Below are 10,586 nucleotides of genomic sequence, written 5' to 3' on the forward strand. Positions count from 1 at the left end.
AAGGACTCAATAGATCCTAAATTCTATAAATATCACAACTCACACTAGCCTTTACGGAGTAATACGTAGTTAGTCAGTGCTGATGCCCACCTTGCCCTGGACTCCTTCAGGAGTCCAGCTGTGCCTACTTGCACAAGATCACTGCCACTGGGTTTGTTGACTATTGGCATTCTCCCACAAGAGGAGGTGTGGGGAAGGCCATAAGACTCTCACTTGAGTCTCTAGCCTCACCTCCCAACCAGATGTATGCAATTCTGTCCTAATTGATCATGGATTCAGGGAAGGACTAGAATACAGAGGCTAGGGAGGGAAGGGACTCCATCTTCTGGTCTTGGGAGAGGCATCCACGCTGGATTCAGATATTCCGGCATAGCTGCTTTAAAGCACTTTCAGGCCCCGAACTCCTTCCTCACTCATTGTTCTATAAGTAAGCTTAATACACATATTGGCTCCTCCACAGTGAATTCTAGTGATATTGTATCTCCGTTGTTGGCAGCTTAGAAAGAGGGGTAGATGTCTGTGTCTCCTCGAAAAGGAATTTTAGCAATACCTGGAAGAGCCTCATTTCAAGGGAAGCTGGAAAGCAGTGAGTTGCCCAGGAGAAAGTGGTCTATGGGTGTAAAGTGAGGGCAAGGTGGGCATCGGCACTGACTACGTATTACTCCGTAAAGGTTATAGTGAGTTGTGATATTTATAGAATTTAGGATCTATTGAGTCCTTTTTGTTGTTTAATAAGTTTTTAAGCATTTTAAAATGTGTATTTATTGTTTTATGTGTATGAGTATTTCCGGGAGGTATCTCTGTGCAGTATTTGTATGCAGTGCCTATTAGACCCTCTGGGACTAAAGTTACAGAAGGTTATGAGGGAGATTCTGGGTGCTGGGAATTGAAACTCAAGTCTGCTGGAAGAGTAGTCGGTACTCTTAACAGCTGAGTCATCTCTCCAGTCTCAAAATAAAATTTTTAAATGATTTTATTCCCTATAGTCTAGGACTACTAATGAAGAGTTCTTCATTTTTATTACTTTATCCTTTTTAATTTTCTAGGAAATTTTTTTTTCTTTTTCTTTTTTTTTGTCTTAAAACCAAAATGCTGATGTTTTCTCAAGTGATGTATTGCTTTACTTTGGCCCTAAATCTTGGAAATATTGTCAGGATTGGCTTAGAAAGACTAGAAGTAATTTCAGTCTTTCATTCAAGTAACTTTTGTGGCACATTTACTAGATGTCAAGCTTTCAAGGAGATGCTGAGAACAAAGAAGGAATATCCTGAGGAATCAAAGAATAAGGCCTCTGGTCTCCTGGAACACACATTCTAGGTGAGAGATGACTGTGCAGATACATAACAGAGGAAAAACCAGCAACCATATCAGCGCAGAATACTAACCAATAAGGGGCCACACTGATGAGTGGCAGAGTTGGGAGGCAACTTTAAGTAGGGTGGGCAGGACAGGGGCTTCTTGAAAAAGACACACTTAAGTGGGTTTTCTATTCCAAACCCGATGAAGCCCTAGCCAGAAGCACAAGACCCATCAATAATAAAGTGGAGTTGGGTTTATCAATCAAGGAAAGGAAGTGTGAGCCAGAGAGTGATGGACATGGGGGTGAAAGCCACGAGGTGAGTCTCAAGCTCACCATGCAGTCTCCAGGGCAGTCTGTACAGTCTGATTCTGTTCTAGATGCAATGGGAAGTATTGGAAAGTTTTTACGTACGTGCATTATCAGCAGGGCTGTGAGCCTGGTTCTGCAGAACAAACATTTCACGGGCCATGGAAGCAGGAAATAGCTGGTGCTGAGGGTCATAGCTTGGGAAAAGCTTCCAATAGGTAGGCAACCTTGGTGAGCCCATGGATCCTAACCGTGAGCTTGTCCCAGAAAGAAGAAAATTTGTTTCAGACTCTGTTAAATAGCCCTACTTCCGGTCTACACTCCTTTTTACATGATATAGACCCTCGTAAATGGGTTAAATCCTATCTGAATCCTAGAACAGTAGTGTTTATTTGTCCCAAAAGTAACCATCATTTCATGATATACCCTGGAAAGACACGACCTGTTTCTGGGTGACTTGATCCAAAGATGTAAACGGTAAAGACCACTGGAACTGGAAAGAGAATGCTTCTCCATAAATCCTATTTTGCCACAAACTTTGGATGAATGTAGATCATGGAGCCAGGAAAAAAAATTGTTGCTTGATACTTGCCTAGACTATGTGAAAGGAGACACTGGGCAAGTCTGTGGAGAGGTTTGGGTAAGCTCAGGTTTGGTGATTATGAAACCATCAACCGAGGGAGAGTGTGGAACAGTGAGGTAAAGCAGGAGGCTGCTTCCTCAAATATCAAGGCGATTCTGAGAATGCTCTGGTTTGAACTTCAGCTTACTGGAAATGGAAATGACATGCACATGTATGTGCGTGCATCATGCACACCTATCAGAAAGAAGAGGGAGCAAACATATCTTTTTTTTTTCTAGTTAAAACACCATGTCTAACCAAAAAAAAAAAAAAAATCTCTTGATAGGAGAAAGGGTCTGTTGGCTACCGTGTGGGTATGGCCATGTGTAAGAGAAGGAAACTGTGGTCTATTCTCTAGAATAGCCATCCCTATGCCAGTCTTCTCCCATTGCATGATAGCTTTTTGACTTTATCCTTTGTCACCTTCCCATCTCTTTATTTTGTTTGAAAATATTTATTTTTATGTATCCTTTGAAAAATTCCATACATGTATACATTGTGTTTGGTCACATTCACCCACCACCACATCTCTCCAACTCCCCTATGCACCCCACCTCTGTCTGCACCCAACTTTGTTATTGTTATTAGTCCTGAGTCCAATTAGTGCTGCCCATATGGACGTGGTGTGACATCATCATCCGTTCTGGTGTGAGCACTCTACCATCAGCATGTGGCTAGAGAGTGTCCCTCTCTCAGAAGCCAGCAATTGCCAGTACACTCACCAAGACGGCATTTTGACAGGCTTGCTCTCATATAGATCTTGTGCAGGCAACCACAGCTACTGTGAGGTGATACATTGCCTCGTTTTAAAGATAGGATCTTACACTAAAGCCAAGGTGGCCTAAAACTTACCCCGTGTGTGTGTGTGTGTGTGTGTGTGTGTGTGTGCGCGTGCGTGCTCGCGCATATATATATACAGCTAGGCTTGAACTATCAACAACTGGATCTTACACTATAGATGAGGCCGGCCTAGAACTTACTACATATATAGCAGGCTGAGCTTGAACTATCAACTATCCTCTAGTTTCAGCCTCCCAAGTGCTGACATTACAAACATGAGCCATCATAAGTAGATTCCCTTCCTTCTTAGCACACCCCATCAAGGAGCATCTTCAAGAACCCTTGACTTTCGCATACCTCACTTGAGCCAATTGTTTCCCCTGAGTATAATGAGGTCATAAGGTGAACTTGGACATGTGTTCTAAAATGCCTATTAAATCAGATTTCTTTCTCCCACTATTAGACAAGGAAATCTGTGCAGACAAATTTTGTGTACATGATACAGAGAGCGCCCACCTGTAGGAGACATTAGCACTGTGTCTATTGGTTGTGAAGTAGTTCACCTGCGAAGAGAGGACAGCAGAAACAGGAAGCAGCAAGGAAAGGAACTAGAGTGGATAAAGAGTGAAAGCAAAGATGCCCTTTCTCCAGTCCTCCCTCTTCAATCAGAGGACCTGGTTGAAGACAGCATCATAGATGCCGTTACAACCAGCACTGTCCTAACAATGAAGAGGAGCACTGGTGAGGGAGAGAGAGACACCCAGAGCTAGATGATGTGTTCTCATTCTGTGCAGCCTTCAACAGTCCGCTCCCCAGGCACCAGGGAGCCCTATTTTGGAAAACGAGAGCGATGAGGGTTCTATCAGTCCGGGTTGTGACAGTGGAATGGTGGATATGTTCAAAGCAGGTGGAACTGTCTGGCAGTGTTTGTGCCCCTGCAGAGCTTAGCCTGTGTTTCTGAGTTTCTCCTTGGGAATGGCAGTAAGTGGCAACTGGTAACACGACTGCTCTGGGATGGCCCCTGCTCTGGGATGGCCCTTGCTAGATCTCTGTGGTAGTGGGAGTGCTTAGAAAGGGAGGTGGGAGGCAGGAGGAAGCAGGGGAGACAAGCTGACCTTTGGTTTGGAGGTCCAGGCTTCTTAGCCCCTTCCCCAGCTGTGAGAAGAGCCAGTCCAAGCTGGCCAGGCCTTGATCGTCATTCCCCAGCCAGCCATGCCCTCCCTGGTCGATATCAATCTTTTTCTACTCTTCTAGCCCATAGAAGCCAATGCAGCTTCCAGCCATCACTCCTGCCTGTGACATTACACCCTGGCTTCATTTACTAAAGATATGCAAAGTCACCATCAGGAATAAAGAGAGTTTGGGGTCTGGGGAGATTCATTCCAAGCTTGGTTGGGATAAAATACCTTGGGGATTGAACCCTTGAAAAGTTCCTCAAAAATGACATGACATTTTTTTTCTGCCAGTCAAACTTCCCTAACCTCTTCCTAGAAAAGGCAGAAATTCAGAGAAGTTGTAAGGCGCCAAGGCCGACAAGATTGCTAGATTTCCCCTCTCAGTCTTGAAAACCATCCACCTTATTAAGGGCGTATTTAAAACCTGTGGGCAGGAACAACCTCCAGACATTTGCCCACCTACAAACTGGCCATCAGCCGGCAGGGTTTCCCACAGCTGCACCTTGAGCTGGTGCAGCAGCCACAACCTGACCTGTGCCATCCCACCGGCTGCCAAGTCAGTCTGCAGACACACAGCCTGGCAGGGATGGAACAGTCAGAGGTTCAGAGCCGCTTGCGCAGTGTTTCGAACTGCCGTTGATGTGTCAGGCGCCGTGTCAGAAGCAAGTCAAATGGTCACGACTTGTAGTAGATTAAATAAATTAAGGTGTTCCCAGACAAGAAAACCCCTGTCAGTCTCTGCCAATACTTCTAGGGTCTGTATTAACTCACAGGGATCTATGTCCGCAGCGTATTTGTTATTGGTTCACTAAAGTGCCTTTTAACATAATGGCACTTACTTAGAAGGGCATCTCTATGGATGTCTGGGTAGGCATAGAGTGCCTGCCAACTATACCCGCCCAAAGCCAGAAAGCAATTATCTGGAGGTTTACTCTTTACGGTCTTATTTATAATATACTTTCTTTGTATCTTCAAATATTTTCTACAATGATACATTGTTTCATTTTGTGTCTAGGGGCTGGGGGAGGGAGGAGGGCTAAACTTTCCATTTTAAAATTTGAGTTAAGTAAATGAACTAACTCACTCACTCATATTTGAGAGGAGAGGTGTGATCTGGGTTGGTTGCCCTATAAGACTAAAAACCACATAGAGTACTTCTTGTGTGCCAGCCAACCATGTCTGGGGACGTTCTGGGAATCAACTCATGTTATCTATATCCAGGAAGCAAGTCTCTTATGACTCTCATTTGACAGATGATAAAATGGGCATTTAGAGAAGTCATTTGTCTAACATCTCTGGCTGATAAGGGGTGACACAGAGCTCCATCTGGTAAAAGACTTGCTTCCAAAGCAATAGCCACAATGCTGTGTCTTTGGCTTATAGCATCAGTTCACCTGTTCTGCTGCATGGGGCATGGAAGGGACTGAGAGCTGAGCAGGAGCTAGGGTCACGGGGTGGGGAGAAGGCAGAAGTGAAGGCTGTGGATTCAAACTGATAATCCTGGCGGTTCTTGGGGTCTTGTGGGCCTCCTGTTCCCTCAGCTCCTCCCAGTCATGTTTCCTCCTTTATTAACAGGGCATCGTTTCAGGCATTCCATGTAGAATTAATTAGTTGCCATAGCTACCTACCTAGCAATGAGTCATGTGGTACCACTTCACTGCCCTACTGTCTCCACTAACACCTTCTTTCAGGCCAAGATGTAAGGAGAAGAGGAAGCCCTATGTGAGGGAAGTTCTTAGCGAATGTGTGTTTCAACATGGGCGTAGCCTGTCAAGGACTCCAAAACAAATTGGCCTCTGGGAAACTGGCAAGGCCTTCCTCAGAAGTCCAGGTATGAGTGTTTATGACGAGAGATCAGTGTGTGCAATGATTAGCAACTGCAGCTTCTTCCTCCTAGATGTTTACAGCCTGAGGCTGCTCATCTACAGAGACCTTATGCCAGACTAGCTAGCCCCTCCCCCTGTGGTGTACCTCATAAAGGTTGCAGGTGGTGGCCATAGTGGTGGATTAGAGAATCCCACCTGAGCCCAGCTTCACTGTACACGTGAGTCTGTCTGTGTGTAGTTTCTTCATTCCCTGGATGCCCTTAGTCAGTGTTCTGAGACCCAAGCTGAGCCCATCACCACCCTGAGAGACACAGACCCCAGGGTCTCTGGGTAGACAAGTTGTCCCAGCAGGCTGGAAGATACACAAGCGTCCCTGTCCCTCACTACCCTGTGGCAACTCTGTTCATTTGTCATTATCCTCTGAGGCTGACACAGTTGCCTTGTGAATGCCTGTATCTCCAGTCTCTGGAAAAGGATGTTCAGTAAGTGAGCATCCTCTGTTGAGTAAAGAATTGGAAGTTATTCACAAGAAGCCTTGTAATTGTGGAATAGCAGTTAAAGTAGCATTTGTGAATTAGCTGGTAGGATTTTTAATTTTTTTCCGTTTTCTTCTCACCTGGCTCAGAGTCTGATACCAAGATGTTACTGACTTTTAACATGTCCCTTAAACAAGAGGGGCCAGTAGGCCCTATTTTATACTAGATACTCAAGTGAAGAACTTCTAAGTATTCTGTGTACATTATAGGCTATAATTCACAAAGCCCTGTGTTGTGGGCCAGGGCTCTGAGCAGTCAGGCCACACAGGTAGAGAGGGGTGAAAACTGGCTTCTGTCTGGAGCTGTCCACACTAATTTCCACCCTGCTCCCTCCTCTTGAGTTGCTATAGCTTTGAAGAATAGGCCTGTACTTAACGCTGCCACCTACATCCACGAGAGAACAACTTACATTTAAACGCCATTCCCCTCTTCTATTGCTGGACTGGAGACCACCGTATGAGCTTGTCTGAGAGAGAGAAGGCAGGCACAAGCTGCCCTTGAAGCACTCGAAGCTTGTCTCCTTAGCTTCACCTTCCTTTCCACCCGCTGACCCATTTAATAATTTCTGTCGGTGGCGGACATCAATCACACGAATTCCCTGATGCTGAGCCCGCTATCAAATCAAAACAGAGCAGACTGCCCCAGAACCACCTGGGCACTTTTGAGAAAAACAGAGACTCCCCAGTACCAGCTGGGGTGTCTGGACAGTACCCCCAGGTACCTCTGTGAATTCCAAGTTCCCCCGGGGATTCTAACGAGCAGCCGAAAGCCCCGGACTTGAACCACTTCAGGAACCACTGACTGGACACTTAAGCGTGAGTCAGCTGGCCCCCTTCTGATACCTTTGACAACATTTGAAAAGGTAAATTACCACTTCACTTTTTTTCCCCCTAAACTGAAACCTGAAAGTCACTGTGAGAAGCTGATTTCATTCACCTAAGCGTTAGTCTCAATGCCTCCACTACTTGACCCAAGCCCTTCATTCACTTCCAAGTCTACAGGCTAAGGAGATGGGCCCAGGCATCGGGAACTACATTCCCTTTCAGTTTGGTCTCCAGAACATGTCATAGCCTTGGCTAGCTCTGATGGGAGAAGTCCTCGGGAGACAGGCTGATTCCGAGAGTCCTTTAGTCCCCAGCTTCTGTCGGGAGCTGTCCGCACTCATTCCCACTCTGCTCCCTTCTCTTGAATTTTGAAGAACAGGCCTGTTATTAACTCTGCTGCCTACATTCACAAGAGAGCAGGGGGGCTTCACCAGATTCTCTCAGTCCTGAAGTCTTTTCTCTTCTTGTTGCTGATCAATCAAAGTCCAGCCTGACTCAGCATGGAGTTGGAGAGTGGGGACTTTTCCACCCGTGTCTGATCTAACCCAGACCTGCTTGAAGAAAAACTCACAAATACACATAAGCATCTATACAAAGCCGAAGCTGTGACCACAACCCAGACTGTGGAAAGGACAGGGCCAGGACCAGGCTGTAGCCAGACCAGTCTTTCTTTCTCACCAACTGGTACTTCAGTCTTTCAACTAGAGGAGATGGGTGGGTGGGGGGCGGGAGAGAGAGAGAGAGAGAGAGAGAGAGAGAGACTCATGAGAGTTGCTAAGGAAGACATCGGTACAGGGGCTGCTTCCAGACCCTTCTCACCCCACAATCAGCAATTTGGGGTGACTCAATTCATTGAAATATTTTCTATGAGCTGCCACTAGTTTGTCACACTCTCCTAACCTGTTGGGCAGAGACCATCACCACACCCCAGCCTGAGCCCTTCATTTCCAGGCCAATTGTTATGCTTCGACCTAGTCTCACGTGTTCTATCAGCTCTTGAGATATAATTCATACATGACCCAGCTCATCCACGGAAGTGCTTTTACTGTTCCACACAGAATCGTGTGACCTGCACTACAGTCAAATTGCAAACATTTTCATCTAAACATGAAGCCACGTGCCTTTTAACTGTCTCCCCTGAGGCTTTCCTACATTAACCTGTTGTTTGTTATCCTCTATCTCTGTGTGTTTGTCGACTCTGGATGCTTCATACATGTGGGATCATATAACACACAGCTTAGTGCCTAGCTTCTTTGCCATAGAATGCTTTCCTGGTGCATTGTATCATATCACCACATCATATGCCAATGTGCCATTTATTCCAAGGACTCAATTATATTCCACTGTACAGAGTACTGTGTTTTATTCAGTACTGCTTGTGGTACTGTTTCTGGGTATTTAGGTTGTTTCCACTTTTGGACTATGGTGAATAATGCTGCTATGACCACTGACGTAGACTGAGTGTGGCTATATGTTTTCACTTCTCTTGTCATGTATACATTGCTATGCATAGAATCCTAGGTCATACTGGAACCCTGCACTATGGTTTGAGGAACTGACAGAGTTAGTTCCATTTAAAATCCCAATCCTGTATCTCTTCAACTCACACCTTCTTCCAAAGCAAGCTAAGCTTCTGACTTTCCCCCCTCAGAGCAGAAAAGAGACATGGCCACCTTAGCCTGGTTCCAACTGCAACTAGTGTCCTTAGGGCCCTGCCTTCCTATGTCACAGTCGTCTGGTCTTTCTGCATCATTGTAGTAGGTGTTGTTGTTGTTTTTTTTTTTTTAAGTTTTATTGCATTATAATGAGAAAAGTTGCATGATTTCAATTTATCTGAATTTGTTAACATTTAAAAACATATTTTAAGTAAATAAAATTAAATCACATTCTTGTTTCCTTTTTGTATCCCCACTCCTCCCAGAGACCCCCCTTCAATACCTACAATATCTTTTTTGTCATATTCTTTAAAATTTATAAAATATTATAACAATAAAAATGAGTATTATAAAAGTTGTTTGATATAAAACAACAATCAATTTAACAGTCTTATGTAGATGCTCATCTATAGCAATAGTGAAAATACATACTTTTTTCAATATAAATTTTAAATAATTCCAAACATTCACTGTATATTTCAAAATAATACATCACTACTAATATTTTCTTAAATGAACATAAATATATAAATTTTTGTTTGTTTTGTATTTAGTGGAGCTTAAAATCTTGGCTGTTACTGTGGTAACTTGATATAAGAGTTACAAAGTCAAGCAAAGCATTCAGTCTCACTCTTTGTTGTTCTCTTAGAACTCCCCTCCCAATTTAATTGCCTACATTTCTTTTGGGTATATAAATACTTTTAAAATATGTAAGCTGTGCTGAAAACCATAGTATAGTGTAAAAACATGAAATAAACAATACTACTAATAGAGAGGCTGAGATAGGAGAAGCAAGATGTCAAGACCATTATGTTGTACACAGCAAGGTACTGTCATGAACAAACAAGCTGAAGTGTATATGGATTGTATAATATTGGACCTCTTTCTCCAGTTACCAAATTGGAGAGACCATTGGATTATAGTCAATAAATGTCTAATTCCTCATATTTTTGGATTTCAATCAATTAGGATATGTTGGTAATATTAATTTTCATATTAAGATATTAAGGCCGGGCGTGGTGGCACATGCCTTTAATCCCAGCACTTGGGAGGCAGAGGCAGGTAGATTTCTGAGTTCGTGGCCAGCTTGCTCTACAGAGTGAGTTCCAGGACAGCCAGGACTATACAGAGAAACCCTGTCTCAAAAAACCGAAAAAAAAAAAGATATTAAGAAAAAGTAATTGTTACTTCCTGTTACTTTCTTGCTTCTTCTAGGGTATAGTTTTGCTCCTCATGTTGATGTTTTTCATCTATTATCCTTTGTAGGGCTGGATTTGTGGAAAGATATTGTACAAATTTTGTTTTGTCATGGAATATCTTGTTTTCTCCATCTATGGTAATTGAGAGTTTTGCTGGGTATAGTAGCCTGGGCTGGCATTTGAGTTCTTGTAGGGTCTGAATGACATCTGCCCAGGATCTTCTAGCTTTCATAGTCTCTGGTGAGAAGTCTTGTGTAATTCTGATAGGCCTGCCTTTATATGCTACTTGACCTTGTTCCCTTACTGCTTTTAAAATTCTTTCTTTGTTTAGTGCATTTGGTGTTTTTATTATTATGTGATGGG

This window comes from Mastomys coucha, unplaced genomic scaffold (assembly GCF_008632895.1).
Source record: "Mastomys coucha isolate ucsf_1 unplaced genomic scaffold, UCSF_Mcou_1 pScaffold21, whole genome shotgun sequence".
Taxonomy (NCBI): Eukaryota; Metazoa; Chordata; class Mammalia; order Rodentia; family Muridae; genus Mastomys; species Mastomys coucha.